Below are 25,457 nucleotides of genomic sequence, written 5' to 3'. Positions count from 1 at the left end.
CTAGCCTGCAAAAGGACATTCAGAATCTAGGTGCAGAGAGCGTTAAAATCACAGCTTGTATGTTGTCATGAGAATGAGTTATTTCTAGGATTTGCAGGTCAGGAACTTTCCCTGAGGTTTCTGTGCATGGACTTTTCATAGTCTGACTCATGTGCTTTACAGAGTCCATTCGAAAGCATCTGGGAGAACAGAGCTGTGTGGCCTGGCCCTTCCCCGCCCCTGTGTCTTCTTCCTGGTTCTGTCCGTCACCCACCTTACCAGCCTGACCCCGTGTCTGTGCTTGGCGTTCACACTGCTTGATACTCTGCCCTGCTTCTAACCCTCCTTGGCTTGTTCACCTGAATCTGATTTTCTGGTTTGAATCCTTGTTGCTACTTGGAAATGGATCTCTCTGGCTTCCAATGTTAGTTCAGTAACAGTCTTTCCTTCCAGTTTTTGTTCTTTTTTGTTTTTAAGCCCTTGTTTTCACCTTGTCTGGCCCCAATGAACCCTGAGTTGACTGATCATTAAGAAACAAACTCACAGGTATAAAGAACAGATTTGTGGTTGGTGGGAAGGTGGGGTGGGTGAAGGGATGGATTGGAAGTTTGGGGTTCTCTGATGCCATGTTTTATAATATATATAGAATGAATAAGTAACAGGATCATACTGTATTGCCCAGGGAACTATATTCAATACCCTGTAATAAGCCCTAATGGAAAAGAATATAAAAAAAGAATGTCTCTATGTATGTGTGTGTGTATGTGTGTGTGTATCTGAATCACTTTGCACAGCAGAAATTAATACAACGTTGTAAATCAGCTACAATTAAAAAAGAGGGGGATTTCCCTGCCCATCCAGTGGTTAAGACTCTGTGCTTCCACTGCAGGGGGCATGGATTTGAACCCTGGTGGGGAACTAGATCGCACATGCCAAGCACAGCCAAGGAAGAAAAAAAAAAAAAAAAGAATTGCCCAAACCCAGGCTCTCAAAGGGTCTGATGATAACATTTAACTGTATTTGCCAATTATTGGCTTTTGAAAATATTAATTCCTGCCATGACCAAAAACATGATGGCACTTAATAAATGATGTGCAACATTTTCTCATGTATTCCTTTACTTCCTTTTTTCCAGGCAGCATTTGATGCTGCTTGATCAAGGATGACAAGCTTGTCCACAATGTGTTGATGTGAGCGTATGACTCTGGGATGATTCAGTTTGTCTGTTAGCGAAATGTTCATTTTATCCATGGTGGAACAAAATTGCCCATAAAAGAGCATTCAGATTGTCCTTATGCTTCGCCAAGAGACCAGATTCACTTCTGCTTGCTAGGAAGGATGTTGGTAAGCATTGCCAAAGTGAAATGTCATGGACATATAATGACTTGTCATGGGATAAGTCAAATATAAATATCAAATGATCCAATTGTGGTGTCAAGGAAGCTCAAGAGAATATGTTCCAGCCAGCTCTGTTTTAAAATCAAGGGCATGAGGGCTTAGATGGTGAGCCACCCCAGAGCTGACAGGCAAGGAGCCTGGCCTGAGTTGGGCTTTTGTAATGACAGGTATACAGAGCCAATTGCTTTTCACTGCTGTCTTATATGTTGATGGAATCTAACTTTAAATAAGCCAGAGACAGGAGTAGAGCCCTATTTTTTTTAGAAAATTGCAGTTGTCTTAGTTTCACTGACCCATTTGGGATCCTTTGCCTTCTCTTACTGGAGTATAGTCAATTAACAATATTGTGATAATTTCAGGTGGACAGCAAAGCAACTCAGCCATACATATACATATACCCATTCTTTCCCAAACTCCCCTCCTGTCCAGGCTGCCACATAACACTGAACAGAGTTCCCTGTGCTATATGGTAGGTCCTTGTTGGTTATCCACTTTAAATATAAAAGTGTGTACATGGCCATCCGAGAATCCCTAACTATCCCTTCCCCAGATTCTGCCCCCCAACTCCCGGCAACCGTAAGTTTGTTCTCTAAATTGGTGAGTCTTTTTCTGTTTCATAAATAAGTTCACTTGTATAATTTCTTTTTAGATTCATCATATAAGGCATGTCATGATATTTATGATATTTTTCCTTCTCGGTCTGATTTACTTCACTCAGCATGACCATCTCTAAGAAGCTACTTCTAGTCATTGAGACTCATGCATATCACAGACAGCTTGGGACCTGGGTAGAAATCAGAGGAGCTGGATTTTATTTCCCACTTTGGCTTTTGAACACTTGTGATGCTGTGATTTTTAATAGGAAACATGCATTTTGTCTTTGTCCCTAGAGCTCCTCAATATATATTTAGAACTCCTAAAACCCTTGGACTTTCCCAGGTGATAATAGTGGTAAGGGTGTCTTGATATTCAGAACAAGCCCCTTTGAACCACACCTGAGCTTATGTAAGTGAGAAGATCTTTGGAAAGCATCTGGAGCCTGGGGGCTGGTTGGCAGAGCAAAACCAGTCCTGTGATTGGAGGGTTAGAACTTTCCTTCCAGCTTAACCTCCAGGGAGAGGAGAGGGGCTGGAGAGGTTGCCTATGGCCAGTGGTTTACTCAGTCATGACAATGTAATGAAGCCTCCACATTGCCCCAGAAGGACTGGGTTTGGACAGCTTCTGGGGAGTGTTGGCAGGATGGCACCCTTGGAGAGCTCATGGCAGAAGCTCTGGGCTCTTTCTTCATGCCTTGCCCCATGCATTGCTTCCACTCTGCTGTTGCTGAGTTACATACTCTGAACCAGCATCTAGTAAGTACAGGTGACCCCTGAACAATGAGTTCAAACTGTGTGGGTCCGCTTATATGTGGACTCTTTCAATAAATACTCTAGTACTGTACAATCTACACCTGCGATTGGTTGTATCCTCGGGGGCAGAGTTGCAGGTAAGATGGTCAACTCTGGGACTTGAACATCCTCAGATTTGGGTCTCAGGGCAGGTCCTGGAACCAACCCCCTGTGTCTTTCAAGGGTCAACCATAAAATATTTTCCTGAATTCTGTGAGCCCCCTAGCCAATTGATTGAACCTAAGGAGGGGATCATGGGCTCCTTGGATCTGTAGCAGGTTGGTCCGAAGCACAGGAACAACCTGGACTTGGGGTTGGCATCTGAAGGGGACAGGGTGTAGGTAGCGCAGTCTCGTGGGACTAAGCCCTGAACCTGTGGGATCTGACGTCATCTCCAGGTGTCAGAGTTAAGTTGTAGGAAGCCCGGCTGGTGTTGCAGATGATTGCTCGGTGGAGTGGAAGGAACCCACGCACGCAACATGGAAACTGGAATCAGCATTCTGCCAGTGCCTCAGCTTTTGTGAGTCATTTCCACTCTGCTCATGGGTAAAATGAGAGGGTTGGGTGTGTCCCTCTGTAGGATCCCTCCCAGCTGTCTTATTTCTGTGCTCAGGCATCCATGCAGGGTGAGCCTGAACAGCGTCTCCAGCATCGCAGGAAGCACAGCCCTCAAGTCCTCAGGTCCCTCCCTTGAGGGTTTTCTCAGCTATGTGGACAGGCTGGTAGCTGCCCCATCTCCTCTCTCAGGGTCTGTCCTGGTCAACTGGTCATTGGAATCAGCTCGGGTTGCATATAAGAGAGAAGTCTTAAATGGTAGAGCTTTAAACAAAATGGTAGCCTCGAAAAAGGCAGAAGCTTATTTATCTCCTACCAAGAAGGCTAGAAGGTAGGGAGGACATAAACTCCCACCCCAGAACTCTTTCTCAGGGCTCCCTCATGCAGGTGATTGTTCTTACCTTCTAAACAGAAGGAGGGAATTCCTTTCTAAATAAATGAAGTCTATGGGAGAGAACTTTCCAGAAATCAGATTGTGCATCCTTTTTGTCTGCATCTCCTTGGCTTCAAATAGGTACCATCTAAGTCAGAGGGCAGTTGCTGCTGTTCAGTTCTTTTGCCTTCAGTCTTTCCCAGCATCAGGGTCTTTTCCAATGAATCAGCTCTTTGCATCAGGTGGCCAAACTATTGGAGCTTCAGCATCAGTCCTTCCAATAAATATTCAGGGTTGATTTTCTTTAGGATTGATTGGTTTGATCTCCTTGCAGTCCAATAGACCACGTTTTGCCAGAACTCTCCCCTATGACCCGTCCATCTTGGGTGGTCCTGCACAGCATGGCTCATGGCTTTGTTGAGTTACACAAGCCCCTTTGCCATGACAAGGCTGTGATACATCAAGGGACAGAGGGCTGTTGGGTAGTTAATCTTTTAGGTGGAGTGGAGTGGAGTATACCCTGCAGAAAATCTGTGGTTATAAAGATGAGCTTGTCTCATCAGTTTCTTTGTGCTGCCTTTATTTGATTCTGGCTTCAAGGGCTAGAAGGCATTGGGCCCTACTTCCGCTGTTCTTTGTGGAGTTTGAGGAGATAGGATGGACGTGGCCTGTGCTCAGCTTGCCTGCACGATCATCTGAAATGTGTGAACTGTTTGCTTTATCTTAGGGTATGGTGATCATGTGGAAGATAGATTTTACATTCTGGTTAAGTATATTTCACCAGCAAGTCTTTGCTTGTAGAGACTTTTTGTCTGTTTGAGTAATTTTTATGTTTCTGGCAATTTTTAAAAACTCTCCATGTTCATTCACAGTGTTTGTCATTTGCATCTTTCTTGGTTTTTCTTAATTAGTTTTCCCAGGGGCTTGTCTGTTTCTTGTCTCTTCAAAGAACCCATATTAGCTTTGGTTAATTCCCTCTGTTGCTTATATTATCTTTTTCCCTTTATGTTTATATACATCATGATCATGACTGTACATCATGATCATGACTTGGTGACCATGAAGGCACAACTACAAGCTGTCAGCTAAATATTCAGCATGTGTGCTCAATCAGTCAGTCGTGTCTGACTCTTTGCAACCCCATGGACTGTAGCCCGCCAGGCTTCTCTGTCCATGGAATTTTCCAGGCAGGAATACTGGAGTGGGTTGCCATTTCCTTCTCCAGGCACAACTACAAGCCTACAGCTAAATATTTAGCATGTGTGCTTAGCCGCTCAGTCGTGTCTGACTCTTTGCAACTCCGTGGACTGTAGCCTGCCAGGCGTCTCTGTCCACAGAATTTTCCAGGCAAGAATACTGGAGTGGGTTGCCATTTCCTTCTCTAGGGGGTCTTCCTAACCCAGGGATCAAACCCATGTCTCTGGCATCTTCTGCATTGTCAGGCAGATTCTTTACCACTGCGCCACTTGGGAAGCCCATACACACACACACACACACACACACACACATGAATGTATTATTTATAAATATATGTAATATATTAATTTATAATTATATAAACATATATATATATAATATACATAAGTAGTGCTCAGTCGTGTCCGACTCTTTGCAATCCCATGGGCTGTAGCCTGCCAGACTCCTCTGTCCATGGGATTTTCCAGGCAAGAATACTGGAGTGGGCTGCCATTTCCTACTCCAAGGGATCTTCCTGACTCAGGGATCGAACCCATGTCTCTAGTGTCTCCTGTATTGGCAGGTGAAATCTTTATCCCTAGCACCATGAGGGAAGCATATAAGTTATATATAACATGTATTATTTATAAATACTTTTATATTTGTACATATATTTATACATATAAATATATATATACTTATAAGTAATACATTTGTATATGTTTACATATACTTCTGTATATAATACATTCATATTATATGTGTATTTTTCTCTGTGCTGTTGGTCTTGTTCTGCTGTACTCATTTGTTTATTTTCTGGCTACAGGAGTGGGAGTTGTCACGCTGTCTGTGGGGTGGCTGCCTCTGGAGATGTTAGGGCAGAGAAACCCGCAGTCTGTTAGACCTGGCAGGGAAGTGTCCTTCCTCTCTGCTTCCCTGTAGGTAGCCTGAGAGCAATGATTTTCTGCTGTTTTTTGAAAAGCAGCCAGACTATATATAGCACTCTCCCGGAAGCGGGCCCTGAGCAGTGAAGTAGGCACAGTTTCGTTGTGCTTTCCCATCCCCTCCTCAGTGTCTTCCACGGTCAGTTCTTATTCCGAAGGTATTTTAGGGATCGCCGGGATCTCTAAACTTTTTAAAAAGCCATGATGATATGGAGGTCACGGAAATGGGTTCTAAGCTCAGGCTGGGTTCATTATCTGCCTGTCCAAGCTTTGTGACCTTGGGCTGGTTCTCTGCGCTCACTAACCCTCCATTTCCCCATCAATAAAATGATGTTATTAATAGTCCCCGCCTCAGGGGTTGTTAGGAAAGTTAAACGAATATGAAGTTTTAACATACTGCTCAGTCAGCTCCAACTCTTTGTGACCCCATGGACTGTAGCCCATGAGGCTCCTCTGTCCATAGGATTCTCCAGGCAAGAATACTGGAGTGGGTTGCCATTTCTTCTTCCAGGGGATCTTCCCAACCCAGGGATCAAACCTGGGTCTCTTGCATTGCAAGTGGATTCTTTACCATCTCAGCCACCCGGGAAGCACTTATTGGGGACTTAATAAAGGCCTGTTTGTTTTGGTGGTGGTGGTGGGTTTTTTTTTTTAATGAATTAAGACTCTACATGTGATTTTGCATTTTCTGCATTTTCTACATCTCTCTGCCTTCTGCAGACTTTGAGATTTACTTTCTGTAATTTATATTCTGAAAATAACCTATCATTAGAAGTGTAACGACAATACTCTTTTCAAGGAAATCTTCCCCCACTTCTTGCCAGACTTAAAAAAAGGTTACCTCACTTCTCTGAACCTCGTTGCCCTACTGCTGATTAGGGGCAAAGCCATTTCTCCAGAATCCTATGGAGACCTCTGTCCCCACCTCCTGCTTCTTTTCCTGGAAGCTTGTTCTTGCGCAGGCACCTGGTTAAGTCCTCCCTGAGGGAGCCCCGCAGTGACTCTAGTAGAGGATCTCTAGTAGAGGACAGTGATTTAAGCCACTGAAGGATTGGATGTTTCATCGTGGTATTTTAGGCATCGCTCCCTCAGCATTTTGAAGGTGTAAGGAATGAACTGCCTTGAAATATCAAACATCACCTCAGATGAAACTCAGGATCTCAATGAAATGTGAATCCAGACCCCATCAGAAAAGGAAGGTTTATCGTTTTGAGAAGCCAGCATCGGCTTGAGCTTGGAAGGAGGAACAGGAGTAAGTCTTCCACCAAGTCTGTAGTAAGCCTTTGGCTGTATTAGCCCACAGCGTGTGGGCCCAGGAATCTCATGAATGGAAGGTTCTGAGCACGTCTGCTGGTGTAAAAACACTGGGGTCAGCCAGATAGAGGAGCCGTGTATACAGCAGCTGTATCTTACCCCCTTTCTTTTCCTGCTTTGCCCTCTGCTAGTTGTGATGGGGCTGTGGAATCCCCCAAGCAGAGCCGCCGCCTCGCCACCACTTTGGTGCCCAGAAGGCAGGAGAGTCCATGTGGCACTGCCTGGGGTGTAACTGTTTCAGCGGGGATCCTGCAGGTGTGCAAGGATTCCTTTCACAGCTCTAGCATCAGGTCAAATAAAGCAGCCCTCCAGGCCCCTTTTCCACAGTTGAAGCTCTCAGCCTGTGATACTGTGATTTGTAATAAAAATATTTGTAATGAGGAATATAATATTTATAATAAGAAATTTAGTCTTGGTTTTCTTTCTGGCACAGAACTTTTAAAACTCTTGGAATTTCCGAAATAATGAGAGCTGTAAAGGTATCTTCTTACTTTTTAGCTTGTTGTGTGAATGAGGTAACTTTGGGATGGCACCTGAGAATGGGGCTGGTTGCCGGGGGAACCAACCCTGTGATTAGAGGGTGGGGACTTTCAGCCCCACCCCTAATCTCTGGGGAAGAGAAGAGTCTGGAGGTAGTATTGACCATCACTGGCCAGTGAGCTAATCAGTCGTGCATGTGTAATGAAGTCTCCATGAAAACCTGAAAGGCTGGAGTTTAGAGGGCTCCCGGGCTGGTGAACGGGCGGAGGCTCTGGGCGGGGCAGCGACTCAGAGCATGGAGGCTCTGCATCCTTTCCTCACCTCTCCTGTGCGCTCCTTCCATCTGGCTGCTCCTGAGTTCTGTCCTTTTATGGCAAACTGGTAATCTAGTGCAATTGGAAAGAAGGAGAAAGAGAAGAGATTACGTTACCAAGAATAGGAATGAAACAGGAAATATCACTGAGAACGTCTGGGTTGATCCCCACAAGCAGTTTCAGAGTTGTGTATTCCTCCAGTAATGGGAATTCTTGTTTCTTCCTCCCTTACATTTCCTGATCTCTCACTTGCCTGCTAACCTTTCAGGCTCTCTTCAGTCCTTCCATCTGGGAAATGATGGGGTTGGGTGGACAGCACGTTCTTGCTCTTGACACATGAACACTTATTAAAGGTCTGCAGAATGGTCGTGCTCGCAGAATTGTTTTAAAGGTCACTGAGTCCAATTGCCTCACTTAACAGATGAGGGAACTCAGAGAAGCTGAGACTCTTCCCTGGAGAACCAACAGCTTAGCCAGAAGCCAGGACCCCTGCTTTCGGATCCCATTACACCTTGTTTCTGAAACTCCTTGACCTAGTTAAGTGAATTCACTCTTGTCACGCACAGGTATTTTCCCCGAAAATTTGTAAGATCTAATGTCATTCACTGAGCTAACTCAAAATATTGCATCTCAACACGAGAACTGACATAACATTTACATGTCTTCTTCTACTAAGTATATTTGCATAAAATAGAATTATTATATTATTCCAGTTTCTTCCCATTTTACCTCTCAATGACAGTCATTTTAGTACCAAAGAAGTAGATGGTTCTAGAATCTTCTCAAAGCTATTTCTAAGACCAAGAAAGCTGGAGATAACGTGAATCCTTGAAAACTATGGAAATTTTGCATTAAAATATACATCCTTGGATAACCAGCAAGGACATATAGTATAGCACAGGAAACTCTACTCAATGTTACGTGGCAACATGGATGGGAGGGGACTTCAGGGGGAAATGGTTACATGTGTATGTATGGCTGAGTCCCATTGCTGTTTACCTGAAACTATCACAACATTGTTAATTGGCTATACCCCAATACAAAATAAAAAGTTTTAAGTTTGAAATATATATATATGTATATATAAATATAAATAAATAAATAAAATCCTGGAGGATTCTAGAGAGAATCCTGTCTGAGTCCAGGTCCCTTATTTTTTATGTGGACTAGTATGGTGAACCATGGTGACCATTCTGGTTATCTAGGAGTGTGGTATAACAAACCAGCCCCACTCTAGTGGTCTGCAAGAACAATGGCATGGCATGGCTCAACTCATATGACACTGTAAGCCATGAGTCCTTCATTGGAAGGACTATTGCTGAAGCTCCAATTCTTTGGCCACCTGATGTGAAGAGCCGACTCATTGGAAAAGACCCTAATGCTTGGAAGATTGAGGGCAAAAGGAGAAGGGGGCAGCAGAGGATGAGATGGTTAGATAGCATCACTGACCTAGTGAATTTGAGCAAACTCCAGGAGAGAGGGGAGGACAGAGGAGCCTGGCATGCTGCAGTCCATGGGGTCACACAGAGTTGAACGTGACTTAGGGATTGAACAAAGTCACAATGACGTTTTCTTCATGAATCTGCTCTTGGGCAAGGCACAGAGGGTTCAGCTCATTTCCCTTGCACTTGATGTCAGCTGTGGTGGTTCAGATGCTGAGGCCTGCTCACCTATCTGGTGAGCTTGGAAAGGTCCACCCCCCCACCCCCCCCACCTCCACCTCTGCCAACACACACACACCAGCCCCTAACCTTGAGAGCATCACTGGAGCCCTTGTCTCCGCAGCTCACAGCATCAGCCTGGACCACGGTCTGCCTGGCTTCACTTGTGGCTGCACCTCTACCTGGGACCCTTCACAGTGTGGCTTGGAAAGGGCCCCAGAAGAGAGGCCACAGGCCCCAATATCAGTATTTTGTCTGGATGGGCACACTTTTGGAATACCACGGATCATGGCAAAATAGCATCTTATTGGTCTGTCTAAGCCCTGCCTGACCAGCACTGCCAAGAGCAGGAGGCCAGAGGAGTGTAAACCAACGTTTGTGGCCCCGGTCCTCTTGCTGTAGTGAATTGTGTCCAAAATCCTGCCCTCTGGACCCTGGGGCCGGCCTCCCCGTATAAAATCTGCCAGTCACATCGGAGAGGGCACCAGGGTATTCTGCCATTTTCAGTGTCGCAGACTGGCCCCTCCGAGAGCTGTACTTCCAAACCACTTTCCGCTGGACTGGATCGCGGGTTTATTTTTAAAACCATGCCCAAACCATAGACCAGAAAAAGACCTTGGCCAGTCATTGAGTCCAGGCTTTAACTTCAGAGAGAATCACACTTAAAATCCACCCCAGAGAACCTTTCTGCAATGACAGGTATCCTGGAAATTGCCCCCACGGACGGCTTGGGAATCTGTTCATCCTGAGCCAGTCAATCCCTTCATGTTCAGGAAGCACATCAGGTCTTGTTCTGAACGTCACCAGACCGAGGTCTCTGACAAACACAGACCCCAAACTGTGAGCAGAAGAGAGCATGAGAGTCATGCAGTGTTTGTGACTCTCTTCTGCAGCCCTGAGACCATCCTTAAAACCATGAAGGTTCACGGCACTCAGAGTTCAGTGACCACGAGGGGGTGGAGGTAAAAGACACAAAATGGGCTTCTGTGGGGTCTGCTGGGGCGGCTAAACCAAGTGGCATCGCCAGGGCACTTAACAATGGAAATTTATTTTCTGCTAATTTCAGAGGCTAGAAGCCCCCAAACCACGGTATCAATGGGGTTGGTTCCTTCTGAGGCCCCTCTCCCTGGCTTGCAGACAGCCGTCTCCTCCAGGCGTCCTCATACAGTCATCCGTATGCAGATCAGCGGCATTTATCACACTCACAGCTTTGTGCTACCATCACCACCATCCATCCTTCCAGGGAAGTCCTCATCTAGCAAACCTGAAACTCTGTATCCCTGAAACAGTAACTCCCCCGTAACCCCTGGTAACCACCTTTGCAATACATTTTACAATACTTACACTGTGACTGCAAGAAGCACAAGCTGGAATCAAGATTGCCGGGAGAAATATCAATAACCTCAGATATGCAGATGACACCACCCTCATGGCAGAAAGTGAAGAGGAACTCAAAAGCCTCTTGATGAAAGTGAAAGTGGAGAGTGAAAAAGTTGGCTTAAAGCTCAACATTTAGAAAATGAAGATCATGGCATTTGGTCCCATCACTTCATGGGAAATAGATGGAGAAACAGTGGAAACAGTGTCAGACTTTATTTTGGGGGGCTCTAAAATCACTGCAGATGGTGACTGAGCCATGAAATTAAAAGACGCTTACTCCTTGGAAGGAAAGTTATGTCCAACCTAGATAGCATATTCAAAAGCAGAGACATTACTTTGCCAACAAAGGTCCGTCTAGTTAAGGCTATGGTTTTTCCTGTGGTTTTTCTTTTCCTGTGGTCATGTATGGATGTGAGAGTTGGACTGTGAAGAAGGCTGAGCGCCAAAGAATTGATGCTTTTGGACTGTGGTATTGGAGAAGACTCTTGAGAGTCTCTTGGACTGCAAGAAGATCCAACCAGTCCATTCTGAAGGAGATCAGCCCTGGGATTTCTTTGGAAGGAATGATGCTAAAGCTGAAACTCCAGTACTTTGGCCACCTCATGCGAAGAGTTGACTCATTGGAAAAGACTCTGATGCTGCGAGGGATTGGGGACAGGAGGAGAAGGGGACGACAGAGGATGAGATGGCTGGATGGCATCACTGACTCGATGGACGTGAGTCTGAGTGAACTCCAGGAATTGGTGATGGACAGGGAGGCCTGGCGTGCTGTGATTCATGGGGTGGCAAAGAGTTGGACACAACTGAGCGACTGAACTGAACTGAACACTGTTCACTGTAGAAGAATTGGAATATTTAACACAAGGGAAGAACACAGGGCTCACAGCACCTCGACATATACCTTAGCATATTCCTTTTGCCTCTGAGGTGGGGATTCCTTGGGGGCTCAGTGGTAAAGAATCCACCTGCCAGTGCAGGAGATACATGTTTGATCTCTGGGTCAGGAAGATCCCCTGGAGAAGGAAATGGCAATCCACTCCAGTATTCTTGCCTGGGAAATCCTATGGACAGAGGAGCTTGGTGGGCTACAGTCAGGGCAAGGAGTTGGACACAACTTAGTGACTAAACAACAACAGCATCCATATATGTTTGTGTGTGTGTATATATATGTTTTTTACTGCACGTACTGGTTTATGGCTTCTCCTTGCTTAATATATCAGTACCTTTGCATGTCAAATATGTCATCATTTTTAATACTTAGCTGAAAGTCCATCCATTTAAACAATTCCTTTTCATTTTGGGGGGCAATTCTTTGGATCTTTTCCAGTATATCCATGTTCCAAAGGGCCAGAGACAAAAGATTAAGTATAAACGTAGACCTCCATTCCGGAGAAGGCAATGGCACCCCACTCCAGTACTCTTGCCTGGAAAATCCCATGGACAGAGGAGCCTGGTAGGCTGCAGTCCATGAGGTCGCTAAAAGTCAGACACGACTGAATGACTTCACTTTGACTTTTCACTTTCATGCATTGGAGAAGGAAATGGCAACCCACTCCAGTGTTCTTGCCTGGAGAATCCCAGGGACGGGGGAGCCTGGTGGGCTGCCGTCTATGGGGTCGCACAGAGTTGGACACGACTGAAGCGACTTAGAAGCAGCAGCAAAAAGCAGACCTGCATTCAGCTCTGATAACTTTCTTACAGTTCAGTCTTTGTCTACATCCTCAGTTATTTCTTCGGGAAGAGTTCCTCCTTTTAAGTTACCTGGAGAAAGAAACATTTTCTCTATGTTCAGGCTTTTAAAAGATACTGCTTATGACTGAGACGTTTTGCTGCGTACCTGAAACTGTCATATCATTGTTAATCAGCTGTGTTTGTGCGTTAGTTGCTCAGTTGTGTCTGACTCTGTGATCCCAGGTTGCCTTCAGTGAAGATCGAACCATTTCGTGCTTCCAGCAGCTGTGGGTCAACACACCTACGTTCCCTGACTTGGATAACCTTGTCCCTTAAAAACTAAAATAATAGGTGGATGTGGCTTCAAAAAATCAAGTTGTAGAGAAGGACTTACAACGAAAAGGTACCAGCCCTGTTACTCTGATCCCACACCCAGGCCTGCTCTCTGAAGATAGTTCGTTTTGTTTGTTTTTTTTTAAGTAACTTTTATTTTTGGCTGTGCTGGGTCTTGGTTGGTGCCTGCAAGCTTTCTCTAATTGTGGCGAGCTGGCTTCTCATCACGGTGGCTTCTCTTGTTGAGGAGCACAGACCCTAGGCACAGACTTCCATAGTTGTGGCACAAGGGCTTAGTCACCCCCGCAGCCTGTGGGGTCTTCCCAGACCAGGGATGGAACCCTGCATTGGTAGGAGGATTCTTAACCACTGAGGCGTCAGGGAAGGCCATGGAGACAGCTATGGCTTCTGTATTTAATTCCTGAGTAACTTGTCCCCATATCTGTAAATAACATGCTTGTACTGTTGGTTCTTTCTCATACACACACACACACGCACACACGCACACACACATACAGTTTCCTTCCTACTGGAGAGATGAGGTTTTGATTCTATGAAACCACCTGCCTCCTCCTGCATTACCATTTTTGAAATTGTTATAACAAACCGCATTTTACGTGTGTTTAAATCTCTCTGCAGGTGCTGCAAGTGGTACAGCTTCAGTGAACCTGATTCACCTCTCTTTCTCAGCTCTTTTCTTCTCCCTCTTTTTGCTTTCTTTCCCTTCTTTCCTTCCTCTTTTTCTCTTTTTCACATCTCAAAGACTGATAAAATTTACATTCGTTCTCTCCTGCAATCCCCATAATTACATACTCTGTGCTTTGATCATGGGTTGATTCTAAAAGTCAAGTCAATTAAATACTTCTTTTGTAGCTACTTAAATATTGTTCATTGCAGAGCCCAGTAACATGTCAATAATATTTCATGCTGTGTGGTTCCAATATAAGGATATCTACTCAGATCACGGAGACTTTGCCTAGCGCCAAGGTTAAATGAATACTCTTCTGTTATGTTCTACAAATGAGTTGATCATGTATCACTTTACTTCAATTCATATTTTTTTTTGATTCATATTTGAATCCTGTCTTTCTTGGGCACTTTTCCTACAATTTCTTTGGGATTATCTTGTTTCTTCTTAGTGGGAGAATCATATGCCTTCATACCTTCCAGCTTACTCATTCCATCTATTATCTCGTTTGCTGTCTTCGTCTTCGAGACCACTGAGTTATGATTTGGATTTACTGCTCACCAAGCTTCCTGAGGGGCTGACATCCTGGGATTTCCTCTTCTGGTCTCAGGTTTATTTCTATCATTTCTTGCTGGATTGAAGTTTTATCCTTATTTTTTTCCTGGAGTGCATCCTTAAGGAGTTTTCTCAGAAAGAGAGGTAACCTCCTTTTCTATTTCTAAAAATGATTTTATTTTGCCTCTGTTCTTGACTGATAAGTTACCATAATAAAATTTTTTTTAGATTGAAATGAATTTTCACTCAGAACTTTGGAATTGGTCTGTGGTAGTCTATCGTCAATTATTTCTGATAAATTCTGCTGATGGTCTGATTGTTGCAACTCAATAGCTTCCTCCTCTCTGACAGCCTTTTAGGATCTCTTTGTTTTATTGTGTCCTTCACAGTCCAGGCACTAGCAATTTGAGGGCTTGAGTGTCTCTTTCGCTCTAGGAATTTTCCTCTCTCTGACTAGTTTCCCATTTTCCATTGTTTTCCCCTGGAACTTCTATAGGGCTTACTTCCAGAAATCTTTCTGGTGTTCTAATTGTTCTTGTTTTCATAGCTTTCTATGTTTTTAATAGGTGTCTTTTTCTTCTTGAAGATCTCAGAAGAAACTAGTTAATAAGGTGTTTTCTTTCTCAATTTAAGCATTGTCTGTACCTTGTTTTGAAAATACAGCTTTGTCCTGGCATTAGAATAACTTGGCCACGTGTGTCTCCTCTTATTCCCAAGAGGTGATTTTCTTCTTGTTAACCTACTTCTCTTTAGTTAGTTGCCTTTTTTTGGTCCAAAGGGAATGCCTTTCGTGGTTGCTCTGCCACTTTGGACTGTCTCCCTTGCTTCTGTCTGGCAAATCCTACCCAACCCTCAGTACCTGCTGATGCTACCTCCTTTGGAAGCCTTTCTCAGTAATTCTCACACCACCCCCACCCCCACATGTATTCATGTTCAGACTGGTAGTTAGTTAATGAAGATTCTCAGTGAAAAGTTAATAATTGCTATACTGATTTTAAGATGGAGGGAACTATGGACAATTTCAGGAATATCAAATAATTGCACTTTTAATCAGAATAAAATAAGCTATAGGATGAGACCCTCTGCAGCCAGTATGTTGAGCTGAGATTGTATCGAGCTTAGTAATAGAAAAATCCACTTAGAATGGCTTTGAAAAGAGTTGATTTCTCTCAAAAATAAGTCCAAGTATAAATGCTGGGTGGAGTTGTATCAGTGATTCAGTCATGTCAGGCTAGCGTCTCTGCAGTTCTGACAGTTCTCCACGATTACAAAACAGCTGCTATCACTCCTGCCATCATGTCTGCATTCAAAGCAGGAAGAGGACAAAGAGCCTGACAGCTGTGTCCTCTTCATTCTTACCAGGAAAGTAGAGCTTTTCCAGATGACTCTGAAGCATACTTCTGCTTTTGTCTTAGAACCTAGAACCAGGACACATGGGTATTCCTAATTTCAGGAGAAACTGGGATGGTTTTGGCCTCCCACCTTCTTTGGTGAGAGATAGCAAAGCAGCAGAGGTGGGGATGGGCTTTAGGAGAGAGCCAGTTAGTAGAGTCTGCCAAAATGAGCAAGTCTGAATAGGGAAAGCCGCTGTGCCTGATTGTATCAAAGATGGCACTGCATTTTAATGAGCGTTTATAGAGCACGTGCTGTGTCTAAGTGCTTTGCTGGTGCTGAGCATGATAGGAGTCCCAGGGGTGCTTGTTTGGTGAACAAGGGAAAGTTAGATGTGCCTGCAGCATAGAGTATCAGGCAGGCAGGGTTGGAGGGGATCAGTATGAAGAGCAGGAGATGCCTGGGTGTGGAAGATGGGGGCGGTTTGGGGACCTTGAGGAGATAAATTTGTTGACTCAGCAGGATGTTCTAGAGGAGAACGCGGGCAACAGAGGATGAGATGGTTGGATGGCATCACTGACTCAATGGACATGAGTTTGAGTAAACTCCGGGAGATAGTGCAGGACAGGGAAGTCTGGCGTGCTGCAGTTCACAGGGTCACAGAGAGTCAGATACAACTTAGCGACTAACAGTATAATACACCAAAGCATAGTCCTGGACCCACAGTATCAGCATTACTTTCAAACTTGTTAGAAATGCCAATTCTCCAGTCCCAACCAGACCTACTGAGTCAGAACTTCTGGGAATGAGCTCCAGCAATCTACTTTAAGAAGCCCTCCAGGAGGAGGGAGTCAAGATGGTGCAGGAGCAAGTGGACGTGGAGTACATCTTTTTCTGCCGATGCATCAAGAATACATCTACAGATGGAACAGTTCTCAAAGAACACCAGCTGAATGCTAGCAGGAGCAATGCTGATAACTGTGTGTCCAGGACTATGCTTTGGCATATTGGTACTGTTAGTCACTAAGTCGTATCTGACTCTTTGCGACCCTGTGGACTGCAGCCCACCAGGCTCCTCTGTCCATTGGGTTTTCCAGGCAAGAATACTGGAGTGGGTAGCCATTCCCTTCTCCAGGGGATCTTCCTGACCTAGGGACTGAACCCAGGTCTTCTGCATTGTAGGCGGATTCTTTACCATCTGAGCCATTAAGATGATGACTTAATTTAGAGTTGACTTAATTAAAAAAAATTGGAGACAATAACATCTTCTGCCTTTAAAAAAAAAAGTGATTGACTGTATTCACTATATTTTCTGTATACTTCAGGATTGGGCATTTGAAGTCTCATTGTCTCAGGAGAGGCTGCCCCTCCCAGGCCTGGCTGATTCCTGGAGAGCGCAGACAGTTTGCCTGCAAGCACTTCTTTGATAGGCAAACAACCAGTCACGAGTCCATACCTCCACTCACCTGTTTTCAGGCTCCTGTAGTCCGAACACTATTCTCCTGCTTCTGAATCACCGCAGGTTCAGGGATTGGACTAGTAGGGACCCCCATAGCCCAGTGCATGCGTGCTCAGTGGTGACCGACTCCTTGTGACCCTGTGGACTGGAGCCCGCCAGGCTCCTCTGCTCATGGGATTTTGCAGGCAAGAATGGGTTGCCATTTCCTCCTCCATGGAATCTTTCCCGCTGAGCCACCAGGGAAACCCTGTAATGAGACTTATCTCTGCTTTAAAGGCAGCTTGCTCTGTGACTTCTGTAATGACAGCTGAGAGTCATTGCTTGGCTGTCTAGCCACTAAATGTCTTTCTGTGAGGAGGCTGGAACTCCAAAGGCAGCATGTCAGGTAAGATCTCCAGCGTGTCCGTAGCGAATGTTTCCTTCACTGTCATACTCCGCACTCAGGATGTGGTTGCAAACTGGTGTTATGTGAACTATATTTTTATAGATTTGGGAAATGACGAGTTGGCTAAGCCATTTGATTTCCTACAGGATGTCTCAGAGCCTTTAATACTTTAATAAGACTCTGTTAATGGATAATATAACCTTCAGTGTTTCCTAGCATTTTTTCCACAGAGCCCTTTTCTTTGGAGTGTCTAATAACTATTTGTTTTTTCATGGAGCACATTCTGTGACCTGACAAGCTCAAGAAGGACACTGGCGACAGTCAGGATTTTTGTGGGTGGTGGTGATTATTCTCCTAAGCCCCTAAGGAGAACAGTGCACCATTTTTAGATCCGTTTGCCCAAGGCTCTGTTTTGCATTAGTCTCTTGGTGTAAAAAATAAAAGTACATGACTTGTACTCAGGTGTCACCTACACAGTGCCTATCATTCTGTAGAATGACTCACCCTCTGAAAACAGTAGTGTTCATTGTCTTAGTAGTGAACAATGCTCTTTCATTTACAAAGATGAGACCCAAATTACCAGGCTTCCTAAAATTAGCATCACCTTTTAGCCCACCGCCTTGCTTGGGTCAGTCTTGAGCGCTCTGTTGAAGTGGGTCCTGTGTAATGGAGGAAGTCTCCAGCGAGTGGGCAGTCGGCCTATGCAACCTCCAGTCAATTCAGTATTGATCAGTCTTCCCAGGTCAGCAAAAGATTCTAGGAGTTTCTTAAATCCTTTTGATTTCCAAATAAGTGTTTGACCCCACACTTTAAGAGCAAAATTTGTCTCCAGCACAAGATCCTTTTCTTTTAAAGGAGTTTGTTGCCACTTTATCAATTATGTAGTTACATTGTTTTGATTATTTTATGTGCAGTTGAACTGTGAATAATTAGCTAGCAATCAAGAAGCCCTAAAACTCAACTCTTACCCTTAAAGAAAAAGTAGTAATATCTTTAAAGAAAATGTTTATAATGTCACAGTTTATATATATTGCATTTATTATCTATTTATTATATATAAAACATATGTATATATGAAGTGAAGTGAAGTGAAAGTCACTCTGTCATGTCCGACTCTTTGCGACCCCATGGACTGTAGCCTGCCAAGCTCCTCTGTCCATGGGATTCTCCAGGCAAGAATGCTAGAGTGGGTTGCCATTCCCTTCTCCAGTGTATCTATATAAACTTGCATAAATGAGTCCTATAATCCCAGAAGACTAAAAATAAACAAACAATATTCATTAGATTCCCTATATTCTGCCTTAAATATATGTGTGTATAACTATGTATGTATATGTATATAAATCATTTATGCAAGGAACCATTTATGCAAGTTTATGCTTAATACTTGCGGCTTATTTTTTATATTATCTTTTGTTTGATACATAGATTACCAGTATTTTCATATGCATATTCTGGAACATGTTAAAGCTATGAATGTACTATACAAATTCAGAACCAGAACACTAACAATTATGTTGGAGCTACCTGTTTATCCTTTTCAAATCCCACCCCTCTTCCTTTTCTAGAGATAACCACCATTTGAAATGCCTTTTCATTTTATTACATGTGTATTCATCCTATAACAATATGTCCTTTAGTAATTTTTAGCTTTGAGCCTTATGAAAATCATATCAAAGATCAAAGTAGTCTTTTGTTTTTCCCCAGTCACAGTACTTACTAGATTCATCAGTGTTGTTTTGGGTAAATTTTATTTAACTATTTTTATTAATGTATTAACATATGGTATCAGTTCAGTTCAGTTCAGTTCAGTGGCTCAGTCGTGTCCGACTCTTTGCCACCCCATGAATCGCAGTACACCAGGCCTCCCTGTCTATCACCAACTCCTGGAGATCACTCAGACTCACATCCATCGAGTCAGTGATGCCATCCAGCCATCTCATCCTCTGTCGTCCCCTTCTCCTCCTGTCCCCAATCCCTCCCAGCATCAGAGTCTTCCAATGAGTCAACTCTTCTCATGAGGTGGCCAAAGTACTGGAGTTTCAGCCTTAGCATCATTCCTTCCAAAGAAATCCCAGGGCTGATCTCCTTCAGAATGGACTGGTTGGATCTCCTTGCAGTCCAAGGGACTCTCAAGAGTCTTCTCCAACACCACATTTCAAAAGCATCAATTCTTCAGCGCTCAGCTTTCTTCACAGTCCAACTCTCACATCCATACATGACCATAGCCTTGACTAGATGGACCTTTGTTGGCAAAGTAATGTCTCTGCTTTTGAATATGCTATCTAGGTTGGTCATAACTTTTCTTCCAAGGAGTAAGCGTCTTTTAATTTCATGGCTGCAGTCACCATCTGCAGTGACTTTGGAGCCCCCAAAAATAAAGTCTGACACTGTTTCCACTGTTCCCCATCTATTTCCCATGAAGTGATGGGACCAGATGCCATGATCTTTGTTTTCTGAATGTTGAGCTTTAAGCCAACTTTTTCACTCTCCTCTTTCACCTTCATCAAGAGGCTTTTTAGTTCCTCTTCACTTTCTGCCATAAGGGTGGTGCCATCTGCATATCTGAGGTTATTGATATTTCTCCCGGCAATCTTGATTCCAGCTTGTGCTTCTCCCAGCCCAGTGTTTCTCATGATGTACTCTGCATATAAGTTAAATAAGCAGGGTGACAATATACAGCCTTGACGTTACTCCTTTTCCTATTTGGAACCAGTCTGTTGTTCCATGTCCAGTTCTTACTGTTGCTTCCTGACCTGCATATAGGTTTCTCAAGAGGCAGGTCAGGTGGTCTGGTATTCCCATCTCTTTCATAATTTTCCACAGTTTATTGTGTTCCACATAGTCAAAGGCTTTGGCATAGTCAATAAAGCAGAAATAGATGCTTTTCTGGAACTCTCTTGCTTTTTCAATGATCCAGCGGATGTTGGCAATTTGGTCTCTGGTTCCTCTGCCTTTTCTAAAACCAGCTTGAACATCTGGGAGTTCACGGTTCATGTATTGCTGAAGCCTGGCTTGGAGAATTTTGAGCATTACTTGACTAGCGTGTGAGATGAGTGCAATGGTGAGGTAGTTTGAGCATTCTTTGGCATTGCCTTTCTTTAGGATTGGAATGAAAACTGACCTTTTCCAGTTCTGTGGCCACTGCTGAGTTTTCCAAATTTGCTGGCATATTGAGTACAGCACTTTCACAGCATCATCTTTCAGGATTTGAAATAGCTCAACTGGAATTCCATCACCTCCACTAGCTTTGTTCGTAGTGATGTTTTCTAAGGCCCACTTGACTTCACATTCCAGGATGTCTGGCTCTAGGTGAGTGATCACACCATTGTGATTATCTGGGTCATGAAGATCTTTTTTGTACAATTTTTCTGTGTATTCTTGCCACCTCTTCTTAATATCTTCTGCTTCTGTTAGGTCCATACCATTTCTGTCCTTTATCGAGCCCATCTTTGCATGAAATGTTCCCTTGGTATCTCTAATTTTCTTGAAGAGATCTCTAGTCTTTCCCATTCTGTTGTTTTCCTCTATTTCTTTGCATTGATCACTGAGGAAGGCTTTCTTGTCTCTTCTTGCTATTTTTTTTGGAACTCTGCATTCAGATGCTTATGTCTTTTCTTTTCTCCTTTGCTTTTACTTCTCTTCTTTTCACAGCTATTTGTAAGGCCTCCCCAGACAGCCATTTTGCTTTTTTGCATTTCTTTTCCATGGTGCGATGCTGTAAAGAGCAATATTGCATAGGAACCTGGAATGTCAGGTCCATGAATCAAGGCAAATTGGAAGTGGTCAAACAAGAGATGGCAAGAGTGAACATCGACATTCTAGGAATCAGCGAACTAAAATGGACTAGAATGGGTGAATTTAACTCAGATGACCATTATTTCTACTACTGCAGGCAGGAATCTCTCAGAAGAAATGGAGTATCCATCATGGTCAACAAAAGAGTTCAAAATGCAGTACTTGGATGTAATCTCAAAAATGACAGAATGATCTCTGTTCATTTCCAAGGCAAATCATTCAATATCACAGTAATCCAAGTCTGTGCCCCAACCAGTAACGCTGAAGAAGCTGAAGTTGAACGGTTCTATGAAGACCTACAAGACCTTTTAGAACTAACACCCAAAAAAGATGTCCTTTTCATTATAGGGGACTGGAATGCAAAAGTAGGAAGTCAAGAAACACCTGGAGTAACAGGCAAATTTGGCCTTGGAATATGGAATGAAGCAGGGCAAAGACTAATAGAGTTTTTCCAAGAAAATGCACTGGTCATAGCAAACACCCTCTTCCAACAACACAAGAGAACACTCTACACATGAGCATCACCAGATGGTCAACACCAAAATCAGATTGATTATATTCTTTGCAGCCAAAGATAGAGAAGCTCTATATAGTCAACAAAAACAAGACCGGGAGCTGACTGTGGCTCAGACCATGAACTCCTTATTGCCAAATTCAGACTGAAATTGAAGAAAATAGGGAAAACCACTAGACCATTCAGGTATGACCTAAATCAAATCCCTTATGATTATATAGTGGAAGTGAGAAATAGATTTAAGGGACTAGATATGATAGATAGAGTGCCTGATGAACTATGGACTGAAGTTCATGACATTGTACAGGAGGAGACAGGGATCAAGACCATCCCCATGGAAAAAGAACATATGGTATAACATTATGCAAATATATGCCATTTTTAAAATTCTCTTCTTGATGACCTTTTTCCCCCCTAATTTTTTGTTTAACCAAAAAGAGAAAAATCTGCTGAATGTTTTGAAAATGTCTCCTGATAAATGCCCAGGGGTTTCTCTAGGACAGCATTTTAAAATTGCAGAGTCCCAACCCATAGTTGATATGACAGAAATGGTATGGACCTAACAGAAGCAGAAGATATTAAGAAGAGGTGGCAAGAATACACAGAAGAACTATACAAAAAAGATCTTCATGATCCAGATAATCACGGTGGTGTGATCACTCACCTAAAGCCAGACATCCTGGAATGTGAAGTCAAGTGGGCCTTAGGAAGCATCACTACGAACAAAGCTAGTGGAGGTAATGGAATTCCAGTTGAGCTATTTCAAATTCTAAAAGATGATGCTGTGAAATGCTGTACTCAATATGCCAGCAAATTTGGAAAACTCAGCAGTGGCCACAGAACTGAAAAGGTCAGTTTTCATTCCAATGCCTAAGAAAGGCAATACCAAAGAATGCTCAAACTACCGCACAATTGCAGTCATCTCACATGCTAGCAAAGTAATGCTCAAAATTCTCTGAGCCAGGCTTCAACAGTACGTGATCCGTGAACTTCCAGATGTTCAAGCTGGATTTAGAAAAGGCAGAGGAACCAGAGATCAAATTGCCAACATCTGCTGGATCATCGAAAAAGCAAGAGAGTTCCAGAAAAACATCTACTTCTGCTTTATTGACTATGCCAAAGCCTTTGACTGTGTGAAGAAGTGAAGTGAAGTCGCTCAGTCGTGTCCAACTCTTTGGGACCCTGTGGACTGTAGTCTGCCAGGCTCCTCTGTCCATGGGATTTTCCAGGCAAGAATACTGCAGTGGGTTACGATTTCCTTCTCCAGGGGATCTTCCCGATCCAGGGATCAAACCCAGGTCTCCTGCATTGGAGGCAGACACTTTAATCTCTAAGCCACCAGGGAAGTCCTTTGACTGTGTGGATGACAATAATTGTGGAAAATTCTTCAAGAGATGGGAATACCAGACCACCTGACTTGCTTCCTGAGAAATCTATATGCATCTCAGGAAGCAACAGTAAGAACTGGACATGGAACAACAGACTGGTTCCAAATCAGGAAAGGAGTATATCAAGGCTGTATATTGTCACACTGCTTATTTAACTTACATGCAGAGTGCACCATAAGAAATGCTGGACTGGAAGAAGCACAAGCTGGAATCAAGATTGCCGGGAGAAATATCAATAACCTCAGATATTCAGATGGCACCACCCTTATGGCAGAAAGTGAAGAGGAACTAAAAAGCCTCTTGATGAAGGTGAAAGAGGAGAGTGAAAAAGTTGGCTTAAAACTCAACATTCAGAAAACTAAGATCATGGCATCTGGTCCCATCACTTCCTGGAAACAGTGACAGACTTTATTTTCTGGGGCTCCAAAATCACTGCAGATGGTGACTGCAGCCATGATATTAAAAGATGCTTGCTCCTTGGAAGAAAAGTTACAACCAATCTAGACAGCTTATTCAAAACCAGAGACATTACTTTGCCAACAAAGGTCCATCTACTCAAAGATATGATTTTTCTATTAGTCATGTATGGATATGAGAGTTGGACTATAAAGGAAGGTGAACATTGAAGAATTGATGCTTTTGAAGTGTTGTGTTGTTGGAGAAGACTCTTGAGAGTCCCTTGGACAGCAAGGAAATCCAACCAGTCCATCCTAAAGGAAATCAGTCCTGAGCGTTCATGGGAAGGACTGATGTTGAAGCTGAAACTCCAATACTTTGGCCACCAGATGCAAAGAACTGACTCATTTGCAGAGATCCTGATGCTGGGAAGGATTGAAGGCAGGAGGAGAAGGGGACGACAGAGGATGAGATGGTTGGATGGCATCACTGACTCAATGGACATGAGTTTGAGTGAACTCTCGGAGTTTGTGATGGACAGGGAGGCCTTGCGTGCTGCAGTCCATGGGATTGCAAAGAATCGGACACGACTGAGCAAGTGAACTGAACTGAACCCATTAGTGATAGTGAAATTAATATAGTGAACACAGTAGAAAAATATTAGAAAATATTTTAGCAGAACAATGCTTACTAAAATATTATTGTAATAGGCATTGTTCTGTTAAAAGATGTTTCATTTGTGTACCAGATAAGGGCATGTGGCCTTTTTCACTGAGCATAATGTCTTTAAACACCTATCCATATGGTCACTTGTGTCGATAGATCCTTCCTACTTATTGTTGAGTGTTTGTTGTTGGTCAGTTGCTAAGTTGTGTCTGACTCTTTGCAAAACTGTAAACTGCAGGACACCAGGCTTCCTTATCCTTCACTATCTCCTGGAGTTTGCTCAAATTCATGTCCATTGAGTTGGTGATGCTATCTAACCATCTCATCCTTTGCTGCCGCCTTCTCCTTTTGCCGTCAACCTTTCCCACTCAGCTTCCCTCGTGTCTCAGTTGGTGAAGAATCCGCCTGCAATGCAAGAGACCCTGGTTCAGTTTCTGGGTTGGGAAGATCCACTGGAGAAGCGATAGGCTACCCACTCCAGTATTCTTGGGCTTCCCTTGTGGCTCAGCTGGTAAAGAATCTGCCTGCAATGCGGGAGACCTGGGTTTCATCCCTGGGTTGGGCAGATCCCCTGGAGAAGGGAAAGGCTACGCACTCCAGTATTCTGGGCCTGGAGAATTCCATGGACTGTATTGTCCATGGGGTTGCAAAGAGTCGGACACGACTGAGTGACTTTCACTCACTCTTCCCAGCATTGGGGCCTTTTCCATTGAGTCTCTCCACATCAGGTGACCAAAGTATTGGAGCTTCATCATCAGTCCTTCCAATGATATTCTAGGTTGGTTTCCTTTAGGATTGACTGAGTGTTTTACAAATTGTCGAGTGTATTCTGCTCTTAATCCACTCACCTAATGAAGGACATTTAGGATGTTTGCTTGTTATACATAAAGTGTCTATGAACATTTATGAGGGTTTTTTAGGGGGGAACATAAATTTCATTTCTATAGAGTGGGATTGCTAGGTCATGTGGCAAGTGTATGTTCAAGTTCATAAAACTACCAAGCTGTTTTCCCCAGTGACTGTTCCACCTTCCATTGCCTCACTCTCAGCTGTGTGTAAGGATTCCAGTTGGTCCATATCTTCTCCAGAACTTGATATAGTCAGGGTTTTGCATTTTTTGTTGTTATTTTGTTATATTGTGTTATCTCATTTGGATATTAATTTGCATTTTCCTAGTGGATACTGATGTTGAACAGTTTTCCCTGTGCTTATTTGCCATTTATTCATCTTCTTTGATAAAGTTTCTGTTCAAAAATTCTGTAACACAATTATCCTTCAACTAAAAAATAAATTTTAAAAAGTTTCTGTTT

General features: G+C 43.5%; 1 protein-coding gene across 4 annotated transcripts in view; it reads left to right on the top strand.

Moving 5' to 3' along the window:
- Nucleotides 1-25,457, top strand: part of ARHGAP44 (Rho GTPase activating protein 44) — a 119,874-nt gene that overhangs the window by 39,010 nt on the left and 55,407 nt on the right. The window lies entirely within an intron of this gene.

The sequence above is a fragment of the Bubalus bubalis genome, chromosome 3 (genome assembly GCF_019923935.1).
Source record: "Bubalus bubalis isolate 160015118507 breed Murrah chromosome 3, NDDB_SH_1, whole genome shotgun sequence".
NCBI lineage: Eukaryota > Metazoa > Chordata > Mammalia > Artiodactyla > Bovidae > Bubalus > Bubalus bubalis.
The sequence above is the reverse complement of the archived record's forward strand: the minus strand, read 5'-3'. Positions and strand labels throughout refer to the sequence as shown.